Below are 25323 nucleotides of genomic sequence, written 5' to 3'. Positions count from 1 at the left end.
AAAGATCTATTCAGTGACCATGAATTTCCTTCAGAAGGATCTACATTTGAGATGCATTTATTAACCTAAAGCAAAGTGTAGGAATGGCATTTACTTTGAATTTTGAATACTCTTCTTAAATCCATCTATGAATTAGTCTTTATTAGATTCCCATTGAATTTTCAGTCTTGTTGGGAAGACAGAAACAGGAACAACTTATGGTCTACTCAAGTTTATACTTAAAATGAGTGAAATTATCACTAGAAAATTTGCTTTATACATAGACAGAAGAGGCACCTGGATACTTGTCATTCAGTCATAAAGGAAGAAAAATTAAGTCTTGATTATTCTATGAAAGTAGCAGAATGAAATGTTACCTGACCATTCCAGTGAAATTTTAGCTTTGCTTTAAGAAGCCCTAGATTGTGATAGATAAACATCAGAGTGGATGAAGGGAGTATGGGGGAGACCAGAGGGAATTTTCCTTGTGTATTTAATCCACAGTGATCTTTCTGTCCTCTTAGTTCCTAAATACCCTTCACATCTATTATCTTTCATGGTGTTTTTCACATAATGCCTTACTTTGTAGTTATTCATAAAACAACTCCATCAATATTAATGATCTCCCCAACTAGTTTATATTCCTTATTGTTTATAATGTTTTAACAATTTTCTTAACTAGTTTATAAACATCTTAATTTTAAATTCAAACAAATTGATATTCATTAAGTGCCTACTGTGTGCTAAGTTCTGGGGATGCAAATAAGAAAAATAAGGATGATTCTTGACCCAAAAGGAGCTTACAATCTAAGGAGAGGAAACACACAAAAGGAATCTGAAAAGTGAAAGAGAGGGCACCAGAGCAGGAGATTGATCTTCCACGAAGTTCAAACTAACATCTGCTAATAGAAAGTGTAGAGTTAGCTAGAAATTCTAAAAGTTCAGGGCCCTTTATGACCAGAAACTTTGGGAGAAGTTTAGTTCTATACTCTCCAGGTCTCCAATCAGATGAGGGAGGCCATTGTACAGCTGAAAACGTGCTGAATATCAAAAACAAAACAAAAACAAAATAAGTCTAACAATCAGAATAATGATTAGATTTCAGGGATCAGTTTACCCTAGGTGGGGTTCAAAACAAAAAAATCTGCTGATAGTTCAGAGACTCTCTTTTACTGTTTGCTTATTTATTTGTTTGTTTTTTTGTTTTTAATAAGTGCTCAATAAATAGCTGACAAATGAACAAATAAATGAGAGGATGACAATTCTAGCTTCCTTTGCAATTTTCTTTCATACTTTGTAGAAGTAGAAACTTCATATTGGTCTTTGTTAGTTGACTATGTGGTGATGGACTGTAATTTTTTTCTCTTGGGTACCACTTACTTTCCAATACCCCATGTGGTCAAAGAAAGGGAGGGAGGGAAGGAAGGAAGGAGAGAGGAAGGAAGTAGAGAAGGAAGAAGGGGATTTTTTGTTTGTTTGTTTGTTTTCAATGGTATTAAGGAAATGTTTTATTTTGAATTAAAGGTATGGTAGAGAGCATTCAAAATTACAGAGACTTCTCAGTTAACCAGAACACAATTAAACAGAACCTCCAATGAACCATTTCCCTTTTCTATAGCCCACTATCAAGAGGAGAAAAATGGTACATAGAAAAGTTTATATAAGGCATTTAAAGGAGAGCAAAAGATTTAAAAGAAAAGGCTTTGAAGTCACGTCTTGGGTCAGTTCAGTTGTTCCCGCATTCCCCAAATATCCTACATAGCCATCTCCTATTTCAGGAAATGAAATAGCAAAAGTGATTCTCATTAACACACAAAAAAGGAAAAATACACATCATTTTAAGACTGAAATGCCTTAGACCTGAGGGACTTAAACCCAGACAGTGATGATTTGAGAGTCTCCCAGCTTCATAAAGTACAATGTCCTGAAGAGGAGAACAAAGCCCTAAGGAGGTAATGTAGGGATATCGATTATGGGATAAGCGTATTATGTTATGTTACAATAAAACCTCAATTAACCTTTTCAATTAACCAGATTTCATTTTTTATTCAGCTTTTAGGAGAATGATCAAATGATAACCAAAACAGGGAAATTAAAAAAAAAAATTATCTTCCATGATTCAGTTATCCTAAGCATTTGTAAATCTTTAGTGTCACAGAAATGTGTTATTATTTTTTCTATCACCATTTATTTGACATTCATCAAATGTTACATTACATTTTATTTATTCATTTTTTCCCATGTGCATCAGCTAAATCCTTTCAACTAAACTGATATTTTCATAAGGGCAGAGGGCATGTCATATACATCTTAGTATCCTTCATCATGCACATGTGATTCTTGGGTCAAAGTAGATGCTAAGCTCCTCAAAAAAATATTGATTGCATAATTAATAACTCTTTAGTTCCTAATGCAACAGAAGCATGGACATAGTAGATAAAGTGCTGGATTTGCAGTCAAGAAGACTTCGGTTTAAATCTTTTTCTGATATTTGCTAGCTAGGTAACCAAAGACAATTCATCTAATCTCTATAGGCCTCAGTTTCCTTATCTAGAAAAGAAGTGGGGCTTGGTAACATTTAAGGTCAATTCCAGCTCTAAATCTATGTTCCTTTGATGTCTGATTGCAGCATGGGATGACCCTCGGTTCTTGAAGGTCCAAACCAAGCTGGATAAATCTACAGTACATTCCCATAAGTAGACTGTTTGCTTGTTGTTTGAGTAGTAGACTCTCTAGAAACTGAGAAATTTGGCACCAAAAAAGTGCCCTCTGCTTGATGGGGTCTTTACCACAGGAATTCATGAAGGTAATCCATTTAATAAGGTACAAAGTGTTTGCAATCTTTTTTTTTTGTTGTTGTTGTTAGAAAGAGTGTTTATATCATTGAACTCATAGATTGCTGAAAAATTGAAATAGTTATTATCAAGAAATCTCTGAATGTAAACATTTTCAAAAGCCATTATTTGTTTGCCTGAATCTGTATCTTTTTTCAACCAATTTTTGTGACTAGACAGAATCAATTATAAAAAGGAAGGAAGGAAAAGAAGAAAGGAAGGAAGAAAGGAAGGAAAGAAGGAAGGAAGGAAGGAAGGAAGAAAGGAAGGAAGGAAGGAAGGAAGGAAGGAAGGAAGAAAGAAGGAAGGAAGAAGGAAGGAAGGTGGAGGGAAGGAAGGAGGGAAGGAAGAAAAGGAGGATAAAGAAAGTAGAGGAGAAAGAAAATAGGAGAGAAAGAAGAAGGAAGAAAGATCAGTTCATTGAATTAAAGAAAAAAATCCTAGCTATTTAATAGTTAACAAGGACAGAATTTGAACTCAAGCCCAGAAACTCTAAAGTCAATATTGTTTTCTGTTTGATAAATTGGATTCTTTCTCTTTTTCCAAACAGTATGCCTAGCATGATGTAGAAACATCTGAATGACTGGCTAAAGAGTGGGCTGGTAATTCTTGAGATGTAGTAAAGCAAATGGTAACCCTCAGACAGTGGTGTATGCAGCTAAGGACAAAGTAGATGGACAGAGTGACACTGACATCAGGAGGCAACAGAAAAGGTACCTGGCCATCAATGTGGACTCTATGCTGGATATTCTAAAGAAGAAGAAATTTGGTGTAGAGGGATTGGGAATGAAAGTGATGGAAATAGGAGCCAAGACACTCTAGGAGATAAATGAGCAGGAGAGATTTATTGATGAAGCATGTGTAGAGCTAAATGCAGAAGTTAAAACAGCAGAAAATGAGGTCCAGGAGAGGAAATTGAGGGAAGAGGCATGTATCAGGAGAGGAGATGTGGTGTAAGGAATGTGAGATGAGGAAGGCAGTCCTAGTAGGAAAGTCAAAGAAAGGTCTAATTCTAGCAGTAGGGGTAAAAAATAATAAAACCAGCAACTCTTATACCTCTGGCCCAGGATATTGAAATCCTGTTCTACAATCTTTTCATCCTGAAGTGCTGCATATCTATTGCATAAAGCAATACCTTTTTCATAACAGTGGAGAGAGCCCTGGAATTGTCAGGAAAAATTGAATTTAAATCTAGTCTCAGATTGTTTACTAGCTGTGTGACTTTGGGTAAGTCACTTAATTTCTGTCTGCCTCAGTTTCTTCATTTGTAAAATGAGAAAATATTTATATAGCCCTTTACAAATCTTAAAGTACTATGTAAATGCTAATTGTTATTACTATTACTCATTTTTATCTGTTGAATTTGTTGTTGTTTGTACTTCATTCTTGAAGAGGACCATGACATTATGAAGGTGATGCCATAACATGCAAGTGAGTTGAATTTAAATGAAGAAGGGCTGTTCAAAGTCAGCTGCCTCACTTTCTCCTCCAGAGCCATCTGGGTCCAGTAACAGGGTGTAGATCAAGATGAGTAGAGATGACTCAGGATGAAATGGGAGACCTTGGCCTTTTCAAGCTAAAGTATTCAAGAAATCTCAGTCTAAATGAGATAGCACTCATTCAGTGATTAAGGTGAGGTTGCAATTAAGACAATGAATCTCCTTTTTCACCTAGTCCAATAGCCCATGTGGTCAAAGAAAGGGAGGGAGGGAAGGAAGGAAGGAGAGAGGAAGGAAGTAGAGAAGGAAAGAAGGAAGGAAGGAAGGAGAGAAAGAAAGAAGGAAGAAAGGAAGGAGAGAAGGAAAGAAGGAAGGAAGGAAGGAGGAAGGACGGAAAGGAGGAAGGAAGGAAGGAAGGAAAGGAGGAAGGAAGGAAGGAAAAAAGGAAGGAAGGAAAGAAGGAGTCTTCCAAATGACCAATTCCAATATATATGGATAAGTGACCATTTTGTACAATTTGAGATTTCAAGCCAAGAGCTAAGGAGATTAGCATTATACTTGGAACATATATAGTAAGCACTTAATACAGGTTTATTGACTGATTTAGCAAAGTAGTTAATTTCTGTTGACTCTCATGTACTTGTTAGTTTTTAGAGCACCATAATACACTTTGCCCCCTTTAACTTGGAGCATGCTTTTGTTAATTTAGGGACATGCTCAATAAGGAGCAACGCAGGTTGGAAGTTCTTCTTTCTGCTTTGAATCATAGAGATTTGCTTGAGTAATGAGAGACTAAAGGACTTGCCCAGAATGACCCAAGATAGACCCTAAATCTACAAGTTTTTGACTGAAGTTGTACCTCTGCATGTTGCCGCATTGCCTCTTCAATAAGACCTTTCATTTATATATAAATGCACATTCTATTATTACCTTCTGGTATGTGAGGGATATACTTTTATCTCAACTTTGTAAAGGAGGAAACTAAAGCTGAGATAGCTTAATAACTTATCCAAGTTCACTGAGATATTTCAAGGATACGTGGCTTCCCGAGTGCCAGGAATCCCATCACTGAGGAATTGTATAGTAATCTCTTTATAATTTAGGAGCTGAACTTCCAGAGCTGCTGTAGCCAAAAATTCATCATCCTGTGGTCTACCTCATGATGGAGCCCCTTCCAATTTATCTCTACTGGTCCTCAGACAATAGTCATAAAGCCATGAATCACCAGGCACTTTTTTGAAACCTTTCTGGCTTGGTACATAGGACCTATCAGAGTGCTTTGCTGGCATAACTTTTGAAAATCCTGGATCACCTCCATACCTTGATGAGGCATCAGAGACAGACTAATAAGGGTGATACCATTGATTCCTTGCAATTAGATCTAAAGTCTAGGCATCCTGACTGGTGGGATGCTACCCTGCTTATTGTATTCTCAGTCTTTTGGCAGCTGATCCAATTACACCAGGGAAAGACAAATTTCCTTAGGGATATCCCTGGGAATAGGGAGTATCAACAGTGGAGAGCATCTGCTGGATATTTCCTCGTTTCCTATGAAATGGAGAGGATTAACTATACCATAAATCCCTTTGTATTTTTCCCATATGAGAAACAAAGCAAGGGAATTGCCCACTGGATTTGGAAAGGAAATAAGGAGATAGTACTGTTTGTACTACTAAAAATCAGTGGCAAGGAAATGGTATCCATATGGGATAATGTAAAATTGAACTGTATCGGTATGATGGGCTTGAATTTTAGACACAATAGATAATCTAGTGCTAGGTAGAGACAGGGAGGAAGAGAAGTGAAAAAGAAAAGGGAGACTGGGGTCACTAAAGCCAACTCCCCAAGTTCAGAATTTTTCCAAGATTCCAATTTTTCCAGTTAGCTAGATAGGTATCTATTGAACTCAGTACCACAGTCATAGGGATTTTTTGATTTGTTTGTTTTTGTTTTTCCCAGTATAGTATCCCAGTACATGGATAGAGTATAAATCACTGAATAGATTCATATAGGATAGCAAACTCCTTGGAAAATCCAGACTGGGTGCCAAGCCTTCTTAAGTGACCTCAACCATCACCAGGAGAGTTAAGGTATTAATATTTTATCTCTGTCTCCTTCTTCTCTCTTACCCTATACATATGACTGATAATAGAATCTTAAAATTGGGAGGTACTTTAGAGACCAGCTTATAAATGGAACAAGAGTCCTCTCTATAAAACAAGAAGTAGTCATCTAATCTCTACTTGAATATTTACAATGAAAGACCCGTTATGTTCCATCTTATGATAGACCATTCCAGTTTTAGATAATTCTAGTCACTAAGAAACTTTGTTTATACAGGTAATATCCAATGGATTGAGGAGTCATTTATCCAACTCATACTGATGCTGGTAGATTGGGTTCAAAGAAGAATGAGTGCTACTATTTTCATGGTTCTAGGGGTAACTTTGAGGGCTCTTATACTTTGAAGCCCTATCCATGAACCCCCATCAGTGTGATTCTCCTTAACAATCAGCCAGTAGATTCAATTCTTTATCAAAGACATTTATTCAATGACACAAAAAGAACAGTAGTTGCAAAGCATTTTCCCCAATACCAGGAATGTACAAATATATCCAGAATCCAAGATAAGAGGTAAATGAGTGCAAATTCACTACACAGTGGAAATGAGCCACGAGTGCAGGGGACACACATGGCTAAGGAGATTAGAACAACTCTGGAAATGGAGGGCCTTTCTCAGCTGGGATTTTTTTCCTGATTCAGTGTCTCAGGTGGATAAGTCAGTCTGCACTGGACAAGACAAGATGAGCCATTGGGTTGTTTGGACTGGCTGCTCAACAGTTCTGGCGCTGCTGGAAAGGCATCCATCGGACAGTGACTGCTGTCCAGGTCCAGGCACTCTGTGTAGCTGCTGAGTAGCTGCTACCAGGTGGGGCCAGGAAGGTGGCTAAGTCACTGATTTCTTCTCAGAGCACAGCGTCTCTGCTGGAAAACCCAACACACTTATCTCCTGAGTTTGTGCTACAATGGTTCCCCCACAGGCTTTTTCTATCTACAGCTGCTGGCTTGGCTGGGTAGTACAAGATTCTTTCCAGTGGGAGTACTTGTGTGTGTTCTTTTCAGCTAGAACTTTTCCAGCTAAGGCAATGACCCTGGGTTTGGGATAAGCAGACCCTTCTTCCCCTTAGTTCCCTTAGGACTTTACCTGTGAAGTCATTTGTCACCTCTAGTTATTTGAGCACTGAAAATAGGGAGGGGGAGAAACCAGGGTGTTTTTTAACTGATGAAATGTAGTTTTTCATTTGAGGCTAGTCCAAAACCATTATCAGACAAAGTTCAATTGAGTCACTAAAACCTACCATCTTCTTTAGACTACAAAACATCTGCTCCAAAAAATTGGCCTCTGTAGAGTCTTCTGGGAAGATGGAGGAGCTTTAAGTGGTCTGGATAGTAACCAGGATAAACACACACATACACAGAATCCTCAACATGGTCAGGTCTAGGAGTGACTAAATGTAATAGAGAAGGGGCTCTGAGTTTCCTTCCTTGATCTCTCTTCATCTTTGTTTCTTTCTTTCATCTCTCTGTTATTAACTCCCTGACTCTCTCAGCTTTTTTTCTCTCTCTCTTTTTCTAACTCCCTGCCTCCCTGTCTCTCTCTGCCTCTCTGTCTCTATTTCTGTCTCTGTGTGTCTTTCTTTTTGCTGTCTTTGTCTCTTTCTGTCTATTTCTAACTACCTGCCGCTCTCTGCTTGTTTTTTTCTCTCTATTTCTAATTACCTGCCTCTGTCTTTGTATCTCTCTCTTTGTCTTTCTGTATGTGTCACCCTTCCTTTATCTCTGTCCCTCTGTGTCTCTTTCTGTCTCTCTCTGTCTCTCTTTCTATCTTTGTTGCTTCCTTTGTCTCTCAATATAGCTCTTGCTTTCACTCACACTTTCTCTGCCTTTCTGTCTCAGTCTCCTATACCCTACCCCACTCCCTAAAAAGGAAAAAGTTCAGGGTTTCTAAATCTGGCAAATGGAATTGTGATTTAGCCCTGAGTTAATACAGCAAAATAATAGGGTTAGAAATTTAGAGATAAATAGGACACTAGTCTTATTTTACAGATGAGAAAACTAAGACCTACAAAATATAACCAGTTAAAAATCATGTAGCATAAGTGGCAGAGTAGAGATTTAAAGCCAAATCCTTTTACTCCCCATTTAACTCACCTTCTTCATGGCACTGCAACATGTATGAATTTTGAGAATTAACAATGGCTGCCAGAAGATAAATTTCTTCCTACCTAATATATTGGAATCCCTAATATTCTAGCCTACAAACATGGAAGAATTTCAAGGAAGAAATCATGAAGTCAGAAGACCTAAATTAGGATGTTGTCTTTGATCACAATTTTTAGCAATGTAATCCTGAGCAAGTCATTGAACTCTGGGACTCAGTTTTTTTCAGCTATAAAATGGGTAGAGATATTTGAAATATTTGATTTCTAATCCTTTACAGCATACTGGAATAACAATATATAAATCTATAAAGCAAAATATTTTTAAAAATCTCTTTTTACCCCTCCTTAGAATGTTGTACCTTACATAGCCATTATTATGGCCTACCTTTAGACACAGCTGTGCTGGAAATTTGTCTGCATAGGGTTGGGACACCCCAGGACCTCTTCTTGAGGTCTTTCTAAATGGCTCCCTTTTTGAGTGGAATACAGTGTAGATCTGTCAGAAAGAAGGGGATGGACTAAATGACTAGCGCAGGTAACTTCTGTCTGATTATTTGACCCTCAGACCTCTTGTCTGAATCAATGTCTCCATGTTTTAGGAGGGTCAGGGCTTCTGCTGACTGCCAAGCCTCAGGACCTAGTGTCAAAGCTTGTTACCTACTGCAGGGCTCCTAATGCTATTAGCAAGGAAAGAACGGAGCTTCCAAACATCCTTTACATCGATCCCAATGTCAGAACATCCAGCACCTCTTTCCTGCTTAGCTTTTCTTTTCTTTTCCTTCCACCCTTTAATTCTTTCCTTGTTCATATTATCTGTCTTCTTCTTTTCAACTCAGCTTAGTTCAGTTCAAGAAATATAACTTGAAGACTTACTCTGTGCTCAGGCTTGTACTAAGTGCTGTAGAATAGACAAAAGCAAGGGAAGATTCAGACCTTTCCCTTGGGAACTCACTTTAGTTAGGAAGATACACAGAGTAGTCAGAGAAAAATAAACAGAATGTGGTCAACACACAGAATATTGTGATTGTGAAATATAAGACTCTGATGATCTTGTGTTTCAGGAAACAAATATTATTAGTCAGCAAAAGGAATAATAGCTCAAAGTGAGACCCAAATAGTTTGGAAAGAATTCACAGAAAAGGTAAAATTTAAATCAAGCCTTGAAAGGTCGGTAGAAATTAGACAAAAGGAGCAGAGAGGTGAAGATATCCCGGAAAGATAGAGAATGTTATAAGAGGCAAAAAATTATAATGGATAGGAACTCTGAATTTGTCACTATCATTCCCTATCTGTGTGATTTTAGACAAGTCAGCTAACAGTCCTCAGGGAGTTTCCTCATTTGTAAAAGAGAGTAGTTGAACTAAATGACTTCCAAAATTCCTTCTATCCCTTAAATACTATTTGATTCTATAAATGTATGTAAGAACTACATAGTTAAGAGTATTTTAGTATGATTCCAGAAGGCAAACTCATAGATTTGTTGGTAGAATTTCTTGCTAATACTGGACCTTTTTCAGAGAATGATTCACTTTGGGTGATGAGGAAGTAGGATTTTTTTTCCCCTCAGGTCCCTGTGAAATCAGGGAGATGAGGGGAATGTCACCCATTCTTTTTCAGGCTCATAACATTTTATAATGGAATCACAATATCTTTAGCATCGATGCAAAAATCAATGAATAGATATTTAACAGACCAGCAGTAATTCTTCACTGATGTCTCTGCTGGACTGACAGCCTTGGCAATGGGAAGACTGACTAACTATATAGCTGAAGAATCAGAAAGAAATAAGAAAGTTTGGGTCAGGGGAAGAATATTCACATAAGGAAAGAAACAGTCTTTGTGACTCTTGTTAAGATGTGAGGAGGGTCCAAGGATGATTTATTTTATTTATGAGATAATGGGTCCATTTGCCATGTTTTGTTTGACTTCTCCCTTTTCCATGATTATGGGGAAGAGAAAGGGATAGTTAGTTAAGGTGCTATATAGTAAAATGGATAAAGCACTAACAATTCTAGCATGTAAGCAGAGGATTTTCTCATTGGCTAAGGCTGAAGTGGGGATTCTAAAGCAATCTGGTGAGGTCAAAGGGAAAATTCCAAAAGTCAATTGGAGATGATTTCCTTCTGGTATAGGTCCATTTGAGAATGGATACTCTGAGATCATCATAGTGAATCAGACTAAATTTGTGTGATTATAACAAGAAAAAAGGTAGTGTCCTATGCAGAGACCTGGATTTGATTTAAATCCCAGTCCAACCACTTACCAGTGTAATTTTGGAAAAACTGCTTAAATGCCTTGGGTTGTAGTTCCTCAATTGTAAAATGAGAAAATTGGACTATATAAATGTCTAGTAAGGAGGCCAGGATTCTATTTTCTATGCCATTCTTCTTTCTTCATCATTCATTGTAAGTATGAAAGTACATTTACCACAATGACCTCCTCACATGCTTTAAGTGCCCCATGTGTATAATCTAGGTAATGTACTTCAGTCTTGTTCCTTTTTCCCTGCTGCACCCTTGACTAATGTCCATCCAGTATCTGGTAGATACTTTGAAAGAAGAAGCTCATTCCATTTTTGAGGCAGCCTATTGCATTTTCAAAAAATTATTCTTATAAAATATGTCCTTATATTGAAACAAAAATCTATCTTCCCAGAAATCCTACTTGTTGCTTCTTGTTTCAGCCTCTTATGTTATATAAAATAAGTCTGAATCTTACTCTTCCACTTGATTTCACTTAATATTCTCTTAATCTTAGGACCTAAATCTAAGGGTAGTTGTAAGTATAAAATGAAAGAAAATTGAAAAACCTTAAAGTATATTGTATTATTATTACTAGTATTAGTATTAGTATTAGTAGTAGTAGTAGGAGGAGGAGTAGGAGTAGTAGTAGTAGGAGGAGGAGGAGAACGAGGAGGAGGAGGAGGAGGAGGAGGAGTAATAGTAGTAGTGGTAGTGGGTGATGGTGGCGGTGATGGTGATGGTAATTATTATTAGTAGTAATTCTTATTGAGTAGTTAGGTTGGCAGAGTGGACAGAGTACTGAGCTTGGAGTCAGAAAGACTCATCTTCCTGAGTTCAAATCTGGCCTCAAACACTTACTAGCTGTATGACTCTGGGCAAAAAATTCAGACCATTTGTCTCTGTTTCCTTATCTATAAAAGGAGCTGGAGAAGGAAATAGAAAACATTCTAGTATTTTTGCCAAGAAAATCCCAAATCGGATCATGAAGAATTGGACATGATTGAAAAATGACTAAACAGTAATTATTATCATTATATTTCCTATAAGAATGTAAGGTAACTAAGGAAGGATCATTGCCATTATATTTTCTGGAATTACCCCATAGGAGAAGCTCAATAAAGGCATGTTGAAATTGATTTGAATAGTGGTAAAAGGAAGTCAAAATTAGGAATTTTCCTTTAAAGCTGTAGAGAATAAAGAGTCTTCTCTCACTTTTAATTCATTCAGTCTTTTTTTAGTGAGAACCTTTTTTTTTAATGGTGAATTTAACAATCATCAGCAATACAAAAATTTCAATATACAAAGACTATTAAGAAGATTGTATAAGAAATGACAGATTTCTGTGGTATATGTGTATACATATATGTGTATTCATATAATTGATAATTAACTTTATATTTGTCATCCTTTCTGTATTTCTTTTTATTTCTTGTTAATTAAAAATATAATTGATGCTTTTTTCCCATATTTTTCACTCTCTACTAACTCCTCACTTTTGTTTTCAAAAAAAAGCCCTCTCTTGTAGCAAGTATGTATACTTAAGAAAATGAATCCACATGTTGGTCAAGCTAATTAAAGATATAACTAATTATGATTCAGTGATTCTAAAGAAGGAACTTCAAATGTCATCTAGCTTATATACCCACTGGAAGCTTCTTTATCCTATAGCATTTCAGACTACTAGCTATTCAAGTTACTATGGGTGGTTTCAATGACTGGGAAGTCATCATATTTTACTCAGACTATTACATTTGCAAACAATTCTAATTCTTAAAAATTTATTTGTATAGTTATCTAAAATCTTCCTTTCTATTTCTAGTTTTGCCCAAGGAAGCGACACAAACCATATTTAATTCCTCTTCCACAAGAAATCAGTCCTGTTTCATTCTCCTTTATCCTTATTCAAATACTTTTCACCATATTTCCACCTTTTATTTTGTCCATTTCCATCCAAATGGATACCTTCCTGCTTAATAATGTTGTTTTTTATTTTGTTGTTATTGTTCAGTCATTAATTTCAGTCATGTCTGGCTATTCATGATCCCATTTAAGACTTTCTTGGTAAAGATACTAGAGTGATTTGTTATTTCCTTTTCCAGCTTATTTTATAGATGAGGAAATGAAAGCATATAGATTTATAGATGCCCAAGGTCACATAGCTAATAAGTATCTGAGGCAGGATTTGAACTCACAAAATTGAGTCTTCCCGATTCCAGGACTGTATTTTATCTACTGCACCAGCTTCCTGATTTTGCTGTAGTCCTTCTAATAGACTTATTTCTTTTAAACAAAATTTTATTTTTTGTTATTGTATTCTAGTCATTACTCAAAAAAGTCTCTAATGTTTTGTCCAACTGAAAAAATGAAAAGCACATTAAAAACAAGGTCATTTTTTTCTTCTTTTTAAATTTAATTGAACTTTTAATTTTCTTATTTTAATTACGCCTCAATCTGAGTGAAATGATTTTTGGATTAACAGCTTTTGTGTATGATTTTGGCCAGAATGCTCTCCACTGGGGTAGTCTCCATAAGAATAAATCAGATATATGAAAGCCATAGCTACTAGCAGTAAGATAAACTGTGCTTCTCTCTTCTCAGCAATAGAGCTCCAGATTTCAGAAAGTGGCCCTGGAGCCAGCCTTTTCCTCCTTGTACTCATTGATTTAATTATCCTTTAAACTTCCCTGATAAATGGGGCCCCACTCTTGCCTTGAATACCCCTAAGTGAAGGTGATTCTGCCTCCTCCCTAGGCACATTGTTTCTAGGGCCCTAACTATTTTAATAGTTCCAAAGTTTTTCCTAATAATTAACCTAAATTTTCCCTCAGTTGCCTCTGAAGCCCCATTAGCTCTTGCTCTGTCCTTGTTGACTAATGAGAATAATTGGTCTCTGTCCTTTTTATAGCCTCACCCTTATGTATTTGTAGACAGCGACTGTGTCTCCCATAAGCTCCTGACCAAGGAAGTGTGTCAGCAGGATGGCTGTGTGGGGACCAGGGAAGCCCAGAGCAGGGATAGCAGTGGAGTCTCTCTGACCTCTGGCCTTGTCAGAACAATGATGAAGGGATGTTTTGAGGTCTGAGCACACACTTCTGGGAGAAACAGGATCCCTGAACTGGTCTGGGAATCATGTACTACATATATGTCAAACTGGAGTCGTAAGAAGGTTGTTTAAGGAAACTGAGGTATCTGGCTGGAAAACTGGGATCCAGATATTTTCTTGTTTCAGAGACAAATTTATGAGTTGGAAAGTACCTTAGAGATTACCCAGTACAAGCACTTTGTTATAGATAAACTTGAAGCCCAGAAAAGTTAAATGATTTGCCCAAAGTCACATTAAATTGGTGACAGTCCGGAATTATCACCATTCATAAGTCCAGCAGCACTTTGTCTTATATCCTATCTTTTCAGTAGGGATCTCCAGTAGAGATCATCTTTTCTCAAAATTATTTTTTCTGCCCCTAGGAGATGGCTTATTAGTACTTAAAGAGAAGATGGTCTATGGAAAATATTTTTAATTAGTTAATTTAGTTTTAACATTCTTTTTTTTAATTTTGAGTTTCAAATTCTCTCCTTCCTACCAGCATTCCTCATCTATTATAAAGATGATCAATTTGATACTGATCATATATGTGAAATCATACAAATCATAGTTCCATATTAGCTATGTTGTAAACTAATTTCCATTTTACCATATTAACATTTGCCTTCTAAGGGTTACTAAATGTTTGCTGCCATAGGTGATCCACAATCGTGTTGCATAAATATAAGCTTATATATATATGATATAAATATACATGTAATTATATATATTATGTAAATATACATGTAATTATATATATATATATTATGTAAATATACATGTAATTATATATATACACAATGCCTATATGCACATAGACATATACACACATTACATACATATATATATATATATATATATATATATATATATACAGTTATGCATATACACATATGTAAAACTTCTGTAACTTCAAAACTTAAAAGTCCCCAATCTACGGAATCTATTATTTTGGACCTGGAATACAATTTTAAGCATTACCACAGGTTATAGTGCTAGGTTTGGTAATCCAGAGTATCTTGGATAGTAGCCTTCAGCACAATGTTTATTTATAATTAATATATATATTATCTATGATATTACATATATCATATTATATATAATATGTTAAATAATAATAACAATAATAGCACATATACTTATATGATATAATTTTAAGGTCTACAAGACATTTCACTAATATCTCCTTTAATCTAGCCATCTGTTATTTTTTCATTATTTTAGATGGTTCTTGATTGCCTACTAAATCAAACTGAAATGTCTTGGTTAAAACATTCAAAGCTCTCTTCAATTTGGCTTAAGGATTTCTATATAGTTTTACATTATAGGTATCCTAAACACATACCTACTATTCCAACTAGACTGGAATTGATAACAAAGGGAATTTATGGGTTCCTGGGAAGATGAATTGACCATGGAGAATTTTTGCTATATTTGTTCAAATAAATCTGTGGACAGTCACTTATTGTGCTTATATATGAAGTTTAGGTCTGATTTTTATTGGAATCCCAGAAAATGTCAAATTAAAATTCCAAGGACAGGTCCTGATCCTTGTGTCTTTCAGGGTAGCAACTAGCTAATCTCTTAAAATAATCCATGTCTTGTTTTGAGCTGGTAAGAGAAGTTGGAAACATTCACAAATCCCCCCTTCTCATAGGTATTGGCTCAACTTAACTTGATGCCCTGTGTTGAAAGTTTTGGTCTTAAATTAGGAAACGAATCAGTAACTGGTGTTTTGCCTCAGGGACAAGATTTCTTGGCCTGCCTGACATTTGTGACAGAGGGAAACTTTGGAGTTACAGCTGCTTATCATTCATGACCTGTCACCCAGGATTAAAACCACTGTTTAAAACCAGGCAAGTGACACGTTATAATAACTTATGATGGTGCTCACCATAAATCAGAAGTCAGAGCTGGTCATCAGCCTGAGGCCCCGCTCTCTCCCGTTGTGACACATGTCCACATCACTTGAGGGAAGGTCAAGCTACCAACCATGTCTGCCCAGTGAAAGTCAATTCACCCATCTCATTACCATGGATGTGGCCTGGAGTGTGTGTATGTGATGGAGGAGAGAAAGGGGGGTGGTTAAAGTGGGTAAGGGCCTTCATAATTGGCAACATAACAGGCAACCTTGTAGCTCTGCTCTGGAGTTCAAACCTAACGAGGATGTGTAATGAGTGAAGGTTGCTCCTCTCTGGCATCTAATTAGGAATGACTAGAATCATAAAATTGTAGAATAATAGAATGTCAGAATTGGAAAGGACCTTAGAGGTCATCTGGTTCACCTTCTTGCCTAATTCAAAAATCCTCTCCAGAGCATCCCTGATCATTCAGCTTCTGCATAACCACTTGCAATGGTAGGGAGCTCACTACCACAAAAGACATATTGTTATTGCAAGAAAGTCGAGCTGTTATCATCCGTGTCTCAGTCAAATGACTCACAAGAAAAATCCAGCCTGTTTCCTCCTCTCCTTCTATATTCTGCATTTCCATCTTGAAAATTTTTTCTTTAGATTAGATAAGAAAAGTAGTTTCCCTTTTAAAATTAATTAGTGAATTCTCAAATATTTATTACATTTTTATTCTCTTTAGGACTAGATATGGTATGGAACAATGGATAGAATTATGGGTCCCAAAGTCAGAATGATCTATCATGTTTCTGAGACTTACCAATTGTGTGACCCTAAACAAGTCCCTTAAACTTTTAATGGTCTCATTTGTTGTTGTTGTCTTGATTATACTTAATGAGAACCAAAATAGCATCATGATATCAGGGACAATGTATTCAAAATTTCCTAGGACCATAAATTGTAGAGATGCTATTGTCCTATATTGGTAGAAGAATGTCCTCACTGGAAGTTCCCTATAAAACCGAAATAATTGGTCTGCATACTATGTAAAGTGTTATAGGATATTTAATTCTTTATGTACAAGGCATTAGATTAAACATGGGGATGGGCACAATTATCCCTCCTTGCCCTTCCTGACCACTGTATATAAAGTTCAGTGAGACATGGTCTTTCATCTTATGGACTAAATTCTTGAGAGATGATCATCCATTTCTGATTTAAAACCTCCATTAATCATAAATCAAGTTGGAGAAATAAAGCATATACATACAAAGTTGTAATGAAAAAAGGAAGCCACATTTTGCTTGGCAAGTGTTTAAAGCCAACAATAAGTGTTCTACAAGAGCAGAAAAAAGCTAAAATATTGGGCTATGGAAGTCAAAGAATCTTGACCAGATTTCCTAATATAGGGTTGACTTAACTAGGCAATAGAAAATATTAAAATTATCTTCCTTAAGAAAAAATCTAGTCATTTCATTCTCTGTTTAAAAAAAAAAAATCAGTGAATCCCTATTACCTCCTAAGTAATATTCAAAGTGCTTTGACTAACAGCACCCAAAATCAGCATAGTCTGTACTACTCTATCTTTGTAGACTAACCTTATATTTTTTCTCTCTGTACAATCTACACTCTATCCCACTTGGACTTCCTTCCTTTATAAGTACTGCTGAACTTTCCTACACTTATATGTTTGCTCGTGCTACTTATCATTCCTCTGACACCCTACTTGCCTTCTTCTTTGTCAATGAAATTGCTGTCTGTGTTTTACAGTCTAGATCTCTAAAATGCTCTATATCTGCTTTTATAGTTAAGCTGAGGTTAACGACTTGTCAGATATCACACAAGTGGATGGTAAATGTCTAAAGTAGAAAGTATCTGATACCAAATTTGAATTCAGTTCTTTCTGATTTCATGTTTAATTCTCTATCCACTGAAACACTACATTCCATATGATCATGAACATAATGACCAACATTACTATCACCATCATCATCCCCAGCATCACTCCTCCAAAGTTAAAGTGATTTCCCTGTAGGAGGAAGGAAATGAGAATATCACCCAAGGTGAATGGTCTGGCAAAAATTTTCATTTGGTAGTGAATTTAACACTGGTAATAACATTGATTGGTGTAACTTATTCTCTCATGAATATGATACAAGTGCTTCAAAATATCAAAGAAATAGTGTGACAGAGATACATGCTGGTCTACACAAAATCATAATTGGGATCAAAGTAACAAGGAAGTTTGCAGAGGAAGTAGTATTTCTTTGTATTCTGGTAACAGAAAAAGATAAAATAAACCCAAATAAATTAGTAATATAAATATCTAATCTGGTTAAATATAAATACCAATGTAGGTTGCACTGACAACTAAAGCAGTAAAGCCCCAAATGCTCATGGAATGGACTGAAGATTTGAAAACTTTCATTTTGTGCTGATGCTATAGAGACAGAGACTGACTGTCCTTTTATCAGTATATGGTTATGGACATTTGTTCAGTCAATGTAATTTGGTGCCATCTCTGCAACTTACGGTCTTATAGCTCTAGTTGCCTAGAGCTTTGAAGGGTTAAGCTACTATTTCACACAGGCAGTGTATTTAAAAAGTGGGACTTGAACCCAATTATTTCTGGTTTCAAGGCCAGCTTTCTATTCACTATTCTATCCTCTACAAAATTAGAATTAGATCTTATGGTTATAAGAAAGGACTTCATATTTCTTTTTACTAATCTGATCTTCAAATCACATAAGCTATTCTTGACTGTTGCAAGGTAAGTGTAGGGGGAAAAATTCTTTATCCTTAACCCTAGATTAGGCAAAAATAAATCAAAATTGAATACTTACCAATATCTGAAGAGAAGAAATCTGAAATCAAGACGTCATTAAAATCATCATTGAATGGAAACTCTAGCAATTCTGTGTAAAAACAAAAGAAACAAATAAAAACAATACTTTTGTCAAATGGTTTTAAAAAGGAGATGGGTATATTTAGACTGGGATTTGAAAAGGTACTTTTCAGAAATTGATGACATAAATCCAACAAGCAGATCTAGTATATGTGTGTATGTATGTATGTATGTATATATCTATATCTATATCTATATATATATCGTTATATAGTTATGGAAAGTGGAAAAAACCTTCCAAGGCTCGCATAACACAATATCCATGGTGAATGTTGCCAATGTAAGAACCATGAGAGGAAATGTTGAGATATCAAAGAATGCTCCTTAGCACACCATTATGTTAGAAGTAACTCAAGAAAGTTTTTGAATATTTATAGAAAGACATTACATGAATATCCAGGTGTTACAAATAAAAGACATTTTGCATTTCATATATCCTAATTAAAGACAACAACAAAGAAATATTTAGAAAAGAATCTGGAAAAAAAGCATATCAAATCTAGATTCCATTAATTATCAGGGGGAAGCAAAGTAAAAAAAAAAAAAGGTCAAGACAATGCAAGAAAGGAAAGTAAATCAAAGGACAAAAGCATTCGATATCAATCAAAAACTATACTATAGAAAGTAAGAAGTAAAGGAATCAGAAGAAAAGAAAATAATCTTTAAGATGGGGGATATAAAAAAATTCTTTATCAACTCTATGGCTTTAAGAAGTCCCACACAACAAAAAATAAGGCATGCTAGATAAGAGATAAAAACTAGAGCATCATTAATGTATAAACCAAATTAGTATTAATGTAAAGTGAGGTGATGAAGTCCAATTTTTTTCTTAAACCTGGAAAGCTACAAGGACAAAAAGGATCCATAATTATTACCTCAAAAATACAAGTTAGCATATTATCAAAACATTTTACTGTCTTCTTAACTAATACAAGTCTGATGTCATAATCTTGATAGAAAAAATCATATGCCTATTGCCAAAAGATGAGATCATCTGTGGTTTCCTCCAAATAGAATTCAATTATGTATATTTGTATTTTACATAAAATATTTGGGACTTGTTTCAATGACAACAACAAATCTATGAATACTTGTAAGAAAACTGTATTTATTGAGGAGACAAAAAGTTGTGACCTAAAGTTAAGGTTTAAATGGAGAAACTTATTGATTTCATAACTGTTGAACAATTTTCCTGGAAATGCAGTAAGATTTATGCTCTATTGTTTACCACAAACCTTTGACTCAGTTCTGTATTCATGGCTTATTCATGAACTGGAAATATGCAAAATAGACCAAGATAGAATGAGAATATTTGAGTATTTCATATTCATGTGGGAAGCTATTTACTAAACTATGGCATTAATCCAGTAAAGTAAAAAGCATAAAGTTTGATATAAAGTATGACCTTTTTCAGGGAGCTAGATTAAACACATAAAAGTTCCACCTAGTTTTAATTCTACCATTATCTCACTCAAATAAAATCAAATATGGCTTCTAAATTAATGGAAAAATCAAATCAAAACACCCTATTTATCACTTGATGTATATGAATGCCATATGTTAAATGGTTACACTAGAAAAATCTCCCTCATTTTATGTAATCTGTCTCCAAAATATCAAGTCATTTGGACTCTTTCAAAGTAAAAATTTAAAAAATATGCCAAAGAAAGATAAAAATGGGAGGTTTCAGCCTTGAATCTGGTTGTTAAACTTAACTAATGAATGGAATTGACATTTACAATACCTTGTTCACCTCCAGGCAAGAAAAATCAAGCATAAAAATATGAAGGGAAAAGTTGTAATATGGGTGAATATATTAAGACATTTTGAAATATCCTGAAATCAAAGCTGAATAGAAAGAACTTGTTAAAATCAATTAACACCTATTCAATATCCATCTTATTATTCAAATTCAGATCTGCAAAATGGATGATAACAGATAAGAAAAATATCTCAACAAAAACCCATAAGAAAAGAATAAAATACAGGGATTATCACCCTAAGACAACCATTGAAAGATAGATGCTTATTTTCCAAAAAGGAAAGAGAGAGTTCACAGGCATTCTCAAAGTTTCTAAAAATAGGTTAAAATGCATAAATGCATTTCAAGTAAACAGATATCCAACATGGCACAGTGGAAAGAACATTGGTTTTGGAATCAGGAGATTCATCTTTATGGATTCAAATCCTGCTTTGGATACTTATTAGCTGCATGTGCCCCTGGACAGGTTATTTAACCCTTTTGCCTCAGTTTCTTCATCTGTAAAAATGACTGGAAAATGCCAATTCACTGAATAGAATAAAAACTGAAAACAGTTCTATGTTTTTGGAATTATTGAAAGAAACTGAAAATGGTTTCTTCTGGATAAAGACTGCAAACTAGCTAAGCTCCAAGACTGGAGCCAATAGGTTGTCCATAAGAAACATCTACATGAACTCAGCTACTAATATGCCAACAAAGTAGCAGAGATGTACTTTTGTTTATGGAAATAGAGGGATTTAAATGCAGAAGAGGAACTCTTACAGATAATCATTGATAATTGTTTGATAATCATTGAAGACTATGTAAAGAAACAGTAAAAAAAATGTGCAATGCATTATTTCAGGCTGTAAAAACAAGCAACTATAGAAGAAGACTTCTTAATTTTTTTTCTACTTTCTACTCCTTTTCACCCAGGAAATTTTTATGCAACTACAGTATATGTGTGTATATATATACGTGTATATATATATATATATATACACGTATATATATACACATATACATATATATATATAATAAGTATACAAATCAAACATTTATTGATAAATCATAAAGAAAATTATTTTGACAATTCTTTGATATATATATTTATATACATACACATATGTATATGGATGATATATGTATATACATATGTATAATATACTTTTAATACAAGATAAAAGCAAATTCCATAGTAATGAAATGGATGTGCTTGTTTATTTTTACAAAAAGAAGTAAATCTTGGCAGAAGTTTTAATACCTTTTTCTATTGCCAATTTTTTTTTTTTTTGGCTTTATATGGAGTAATTACCCACAGTTTATTATAGAATACCCAGCAAGACTTATCTGGTAGTTACACCAGAAACTTGCTCTTTCATGAACTGGAAGACAACACATGATCATGCTGCAAATATAGACCTCAAAATAGCTTTGAAAACCTATCTAGAAATTATTAGTGACCATGACTCACTTTCTTCTCAGATTCACCTTTTTTATGGAATCACTTAATTCTACATAAGATACTATTTTCTGTTCTTTTAAATTACCTTTGATTCTTTTTTTTTATATTATAATTGCATATGAGCATGCTGTCTCAACTAATCAATTGTAAATTTCTTGAGGGGAAGTGGATTTTTATTTTTATCTTTGCATCCCTAGTACTTTTAAATATATATATAATATATATATATATATATATATTTAATATGTTTCCCCAGTTACACCAAAACAATTTTTTAAACTTTTGTTTTTAAGATTTTTGAGTTCTAGTTCTCTCCTCTCCCACCCACATGTGAAATTAGGCAAAACATTTCCATAAAAGTCAAATTGTGAAAGAAAACATAGATCTCCCAACCTAATGAAAATAAAAATCTTTAAGAAATATTAAGTTAAAAAGAAAGAGAGAAAGAGGGAATGCTTCAATCTGTATTCAGACACAATCAATTCCTTCTCTGGATATGGATAGTATTTTTCATTATAAGTCCTTCAGAGTAGTTATGGATAATTGCACCATTGAGAATAACAAAGTCATTTACAGCGGGTCATCCCAGAACATTGCTATTACTTTGTATATTGCTCATGGAAGACTTTCCAGGGTTTTTTTTTCCCCTAAGAGCATCCTGCTTATCATTTTCCAGAGAACAATAATATTATATTAAAAACACATACCATGGTTTATTGAGTCATTCCCCAATTTAAGGGCGTTCCCTCAATTTCTAATTTTTTTTGTCCTAAAAATAGAGCTGCTGAATTGAATTTTCTTTTTCTTTTTCTTTTCTGTTTTTTCCAAATCTCTTTTGGTATTCATGTCTAGGAGTGGTATAGTTAGGTCAAAGGATATACATGAATTTGCAGTCCTTTGGGCACAGATCATATCTTTTGATCATTTATCAATTGGGGCATGGCTCTTTTTTTTTTTTTTTTTTTATAAATTTCACTCAGTTCCCTCTATGTTTTAGAAATGAGGTCTGCCAAAGAAACTTGTTTTGAATTCTTTTTTATATTTACTATTTCTAATTGTATTCCTCCCCCCATTTATTCTCTCTCTTCTTTTACCCTGTCCCAACCCAAAAGTATTTGCTACTGATCACTCCCTCCCCCAATATGCCCTCTCTTTTATCACCCTTCCCTCTTTTCCATATTCCATTCCCCTAATATTTTCCTGAAGGGTAAGATAGATTTCTAAGCCCCTATTGAGTATGTTTGTTATTTCCTATTTGAGCCAATTTTGATCAGAGTAAAGTTCATTCATTTATCCTCTACTTCCCTTCTTCCTCTCCACTGTAAAAAGCTTTTTCTTGCCTCTTTTTTATGACAGCTAATTGGCACTATTCCACTTCTTCCTTTCCCTTTCAACCAGTATATTTCTCTTACCCCTTAATTTCATCATTTAAAACAAAAGACATCATCCCTTCATATTCAACTCACATCAGTACCCTCTGACTATATATACTCCTAACTTCCATAATAATGGGAATGTTCTATTGAGTTACAAGTATCATCCTCCCATGTAAGAATATAAATAGATAAACCTTAATAAGTCCCTTATATCATTTTCCTGATTCCCTCCTTATGCTTCTCCAGAGTCCTGTATTTGAAAATCGCATTTTCCATTCAGCTCTGATTTTTTCATCATGAATGCTTGAAAATCCTTTCATTGAATGACCACCTTTTCCTCTGGATGATTATACTCAGTTTTGCTGGGTAGGTGATTCTTGGTTGCAATTCTAGCTCCATTGCTCTCTGGAATATCATATTGCAAGCCCTCCAGTCCTTGAATGTAGAAACTGCTAAATCTTGTATTGTCCTGACTGTAGTTTTACTAACTTGAATTGTTTCTTTCTGGATGCTTACAATATTTTCTCCTGGATCTGGGAGTACTGGAATTTGGCTGTAATATTTCTGGGAGCTTTCATTTTGGGATCTCTTTCAGGAGGAGATAGATGGATTCTTTCAATTTCTAGTTTACCCTCTGCTTCTAGAATATCAAGACAGTTTTCCTTGATAATTTCTTAAAAGATGATGTCCAGGTTCTTTTTTTGATCATGACTTTCAGGTAAACCAAATATTTTTAAATTTTCTCTTCTGGATCTATTTTTCAGGTCAGTTGTTTTTTCAAGGAGATATTTCCCATTTTTTCCTAAATTTTTTTTGGTTTGGCTTTATTGTATCTTGATTTCTCATGAAGTCATTAGCTTCCATTTTCTCCATTCTATTTTTCAAGGAATTATTTCCTCTGTGAGCTTTTGTGCCTCCTTTTCCAATTGGCCAGTTTTGCTTTTTAAGGCATTCTTCTTATTAGCTTTTTGTATTTCCTTCTGCACCTCTCTCAATTCTTTACCTCTCTTACTTGATTTTCAAAGTTCCTTTGGACTCTTCCATGACCTGAGCCCAATTATTATTTTTCTTGGAGGCTTTGGATGTGGGCCCTTTGACTTTATTAGCATCTTTTAAGTGTGTGTTTTAATCTTCCTAGTTACCATAATGACTTTCAATGGTGAGAAACATTTTTTTTTGTTTGTTTTCTGCTCATTTTCCTAGCCTATTATTCTGCTTTTAACACTGTTAAAGTAGGGCTCTGTTTTCAGGATGGAGGGTGCACTGTCCCAAGCTTCAGGAGTTTTGTGCAGCTGTTTTCAGAAATCCTTCTAGGGATCTGACCACAAGCACTCTTTTCTGCCCTGGAGCTATTAAGTGTATCCCTGCCCCACAATAGCTGTAAGATCTAGGGTGCTAGCCAGGTCTGGGGCCCTGGAATTGCACACCAGACTCTCACCCCATTGCCATAGACTCTCTCCAGTGGCCTTCTGAGTCTTCCGTGTTGTCCCTAGGTGGAGAGGTCCAGAAGCCTCCAGCACTGCTGCTGATTCAAAGGTCCTGGCTAATTGATGCTGGAGTCCCATCCAGAGCTGGGGCCAGGGCCGGGCCTATCCTGGTTTTGTGTGCTAGACTCCCATTGGTCCCACAAGCCTTTTCTGCTGACCTTCTGGGTCTTCTTGGTGTCTCTGAGCTGAAAGGTCTGGAAGCCACCGGTCCTGCCTCTGATTCAGAGGTTGGGCTTGGGCTGGGATTGAAGTTGGATCCAGGGCTACACTGATGCACCCTGAACCAGAATTGAATGCTGAATTCCCACCCTTGTGTCACAGACCTTTTCTTCTGAGTTTCTAGATTGCCTTCAGCTGGGAAATGTTCTACTCCAACTTTTTGGATGTTCAGATGCTCTAAAATTTGCTTAGAGTCATTATTTAAAGGAATTTGGAGCAGTTTGAGGGAGAGGTGGGGCAAGGTCCTGCTTTTACTCCATCATTTTGGCTCTGCCTTCTCTGAATTATCCTTAGTGCTTTTTATACTGTTCCTGGTAGATATTTAATATATTTCAGGTTATTATTGATTGATATTGTGCTTTGAATTTATATCTTAAAAAACAATTGCACTAATGTTGAGGAAATAAAAAATTGCACAAATGTTTTATAATTTACAAAATGTTTTCTTCAAATGAACTATTTGAGACCGATAATTTGAAA

This window comes from Sarcophilus harrisii, chromosome 1 (genome assembly GCF_902635505.1).
Source record: "Sarcophilus harrisii chromosome 1, mSarHar1.11, whole genome shotgun sequence".
Classification (NCBI taxonomy): Eukaryota; Metazoa; Chordata; class Mammalia; order Dasyuromorphia; family Dasyuridae; genus Sarcophilus; species Sarcophilus harrisii.
The sequence above is the reverse complement of the archived record's forward strand: the minus strand, read 5'-3'. Positions refer to the sequence as shown.